The sequence below is a fragment of the Gracilinanus agilis genome, chromosome 6 (assembly GCF_016433145.1).
Source record: "Gracilinanus agilis isolate LMUSP501 chromosome 6, AgileGrace, whole genome shotgun sequence".
NCBI classification, from domain to species: domain Eukaryota; kingdom Metazoa; phylum Chordata; class Mammalia; order Didelphimorphia; family Didelphidae; genus Gracilinanus; species Gracilinanus agilis.
In genome coordinates, this window is record NC_058135.1 from 145,534,482 (window position 1) to 145,538,062 (window position 3,581).

A 3,581-nucleotide genomic window follows, 5' to 3' on the forward strand; every position below is an offset into this window, starting at 1 on the left:
ATATAAATTTTATTTTCCACAGTGAATAGTTAAGCTTTTAAGCAGGGGAAGAGGCAGGAACTAAGCATCCCACATCTACCTTCTCACCCTGAGACTATGCTTGTCTTTACTGTGGACTTTATTCTCATCTTTTTGATTCACTTATTGGGATTTTCTTGACCCCTAGTATTTAAAAAATTATATTCAAAATATCATTTTGTTTACTCATGTCTTGCTCAGTTTCTGAACTGAAATTTTGTGCCAGTGCTAGAGTTCACCCTTTCTAGCACTCTGAAATGGGGCAGGCATGACTATGATTTATGTTGCCCTTTTTCCTGCAGCCTCAATTGAAGGCAAATATATGTCACAGGTCTAGATAGGTTTGTTACAACCTGAGCACACAAGTTCTGCTTTTTTTTATCTTGCTAGACCAATATGAGTCTTGGCTTTGGCTTTTTCTTTCACAATTACATCCTGAGAGATACCTTGATACCCTGATGCTTTGAAAATATATCAAGTATTACACTGTTTTCAGGCTTTCTGAAGAGTTCTTGGCAACAAGCTATCCCAACACTATACCATCTCCATGCTTAGGCAGTCATCTGCTGAGTACTAACACTGTCCTTGATGTGGCACCAATATGAATTCTGGTTTAAGGTCTCTTGGAATACTCTGAATCATACATATTATACTTGGCCCATCTCTCTGCACTTTTTCCATCATTGCTATGAGTATGCCAATATATAGATGCACTGGCTCCAAGCTCCTCTGGTACATCCCCATTAAAAATTCCCATAGGCTTCTTTCCATTTATTAAGGAGTTCTGGACTGTCTGGAAGAGGTTATTGTATTTGTCTTTGGTTTTATTGGTCATACCCTCATTTATCATCTTAAAGTTTTGTGCAAGTCTTTGTCAAAGGGACTCAGCTTGGCTAAGATTTTTCCTATTGTCATCTTAAGCAGAGTTAACAAGGATCAGAGTTTAGAAGGCAAATCCTTTCACTGAAAAGTTTGAGCTGATTTAAACAAAAATTAGTTCTAATTGTATCCATTGAATAGGATAAAAAAAAGTTTAATTAATGCTATTCTCTCATCTAGGAGTTTGATTGGGGATCAAATTAAAGTAACTCTTACTGCCAATGTTGTGCTTTGAAAACTGTACTGGCACCTGATCACTCTTTGTGTTGCTGAATGATAAATTCATTGTATGTGAATGTACATATATTTTAATAATTTTCTTTTAACATAAATCTGACTGTGTGACTCCCCTACTTAAAAAAAATTATGTGTCATTTGAAATTATTGTAAGCCCTGGAAGACTATGTCTCCCAGGACTCTCTCTGCTACAACTTCCCCTGACACCTCCCACTTCCTTTGGGAGAGGGATCAGGGAAAGTATAAAAGGGAAAGCTTGGCATCTTTTCTAGCTCTCGGCACCTTTTTCCCTTTCTTCCTACCTCCTAGTTTTCCCTAGACGTTTCCCTTTCTAACTAAAATAAAACCCAGCTATTCAAACCCTAAAGTTGCTCTCCAATCATTCTTTTAAGGGCTCTAGTCAATTTCCCCCACCAGGGCTGGGAACCGCTACCTTCCTTTCCTATTCTCTACCTTCCTCTCTCCTTTCTCCCATCCATCCTAACATCCTAACTTCCTCCCTTCATTTTCACTACACATTTTATGGCACCCCATATGGGACCTGGATTCTTCTTTCCCTGCCTCCATTATCTCCAGTGGGACATGAGAAAAAAGACCAAAATCACAAACTATTCCCCAAAAGAGGATGTGCCTCAGTGGCTCCCAGAGTTTGAAGGATCTAGTTGATTAAGCTCTTATTGGTGTAGCAGTTCAAAGTCATCCCCTTCAGCATCAGTGTCCATATCAGAGCTGGAGGCCCTTAGGAAACCTTGTGCAGCTCTTTGAGGGGCAGCAGGGGGTGCCTGCTGTTGGGGCCTTGACAGGGCCAACTGGATCATGCCTTGGGAGACCAGGCTGACAAGGTTGCTGGTGAGATTGGATCTTGTGGGCAAAGTGCTGAGCAAAAGCTCAGGGAGACCAGCCTCATCTTGGCTGGTGGTTGCCCCCAAAGTTGGCTCCTGGGCTCCTGGAGGGGAACAATAGGCAAGGTTAGGAAGCTCAATGCTGTTGTCATCCTCATCATCCAGGCCTGTAGCATCCACATTAATAGAAGGGAAGTCAGGAAGGTCTTGAGCAAATGATTCCTTGGGGTCACTATGACCATCCAGATCTTCTGATCCTTCAGTTAGTGGTGTCTGACCCCTTGAAAGATTGAATATGCCATTATCTGTGCAGGAGACCTCAGCATCTGAGTACTCTGAGTCTGTGATGGCCAATTCCCTAGCAACAGTGAAGTCATCCAACTGAGGACAGAAAGCAGGTAGCTCTTCTTCACTATCACTATTGTCCTCCACAGCACAATCAGGGTGCAAAGCTCGGGCCCGCCACAACTGCCTTTCTCTTTGCCTGGACATCATATAACCATGGACACTGAAGTCCAGCCTCTGCAGGGCAGGCTCAAGTCTCATGTACAATCGATGGTCTAGTTTGTGATACACAGCAAGTGGCCACAGCAAGACAGAAAGAAGGAGCAAGTAGGAGAGCAGGAGGCCAGGACAGCCAGAAAGGTCAGTATACCACAGCTCAACAGGCAGAACTTGCCTGGGTTTTGCTTTTTGAAAAACAAGAGATTCCTTATGAAAGTGGCCCCACTAACCCAGCTTTCAGCTACATGGAGGCAGAGCTCAGTTATGCTAAGGAGCTGAGGGTGTACAAAGCCTCAAAGGGTATACAAAGAGAGAAGAGGATCTCTCATTGTCTAATGCATCAGGTCTTGCCACTCTCATTTCAGGCCAGATTTTGTTCTTCCACTGATCTATACATACAATTATCATCAAGCTGAATGCAAGTAAAAACACCAGATGTGAAGAGATGTCAGTTCAAAGAACCAGAAAGCCACATTCAGAGCCAGGCACCACAGGGCACTTCTGGTCGGGCGCTCCCACACCAGGGCCACGTGGACCTGGCTCAGCAGGGGGTCATAGGGCCCCAGAACATCCAGCAGAGCTTGCTGCACAGCCTCCACCTGCCTATCCCATTCACAGGGGGCCAGCATCGCACCACAGCTCTTAAACGCTGGGATGCCATGGCTCTGCACCTGGGTTGGCTGCAGCAGTTACCGCCTCCAGCTCTTTGGTCTCTTCCATCTCCCCACAAGGTGCCACAACATCCCTAAGAAGAAATGACAAAAGAAGAAAAGAAGAAACAGCGTAATATCAGACAAATAAATATAAATCTAGTCCTTTTTCCTAACTTTCTTACTATGGTGGTTGACTGTGGTACTGGCTGCTAAGTGGGTAAGTGCATGGTATTGGACATGGATTACTTTAAATGGACATTATTCAAAGACCTAGTGTGATTTTCCATTTTTTTCTTATCTAGAATTTTTTCCATATGAAATTTTAGGATTGGATGCTTAAAATTTTCATCCACTACTTATTTGGCTTTTTTGTGCTAAATTTTCTGATGAAACATGGCAGTGATTCATATGCCTCATGCCTCAGCCATGTTTTCCCTGTGTAATTTCA

The 3,581-nt window shown here is 43.1% G+C and overlaps 1 pseudogene; it reads right to left on the minus strand.

Annotated features, from left to right (window-relative positions):
- Nucleotides 1-1,766: 1,766 nt before the first annotated feature.
- On the minus strand, nt 1,767-3,200 carry LOC123251144 (annotated as a pseudogene).
- Nucleotides 3,201-3,581: the final 381 nt, after the last annotated feature.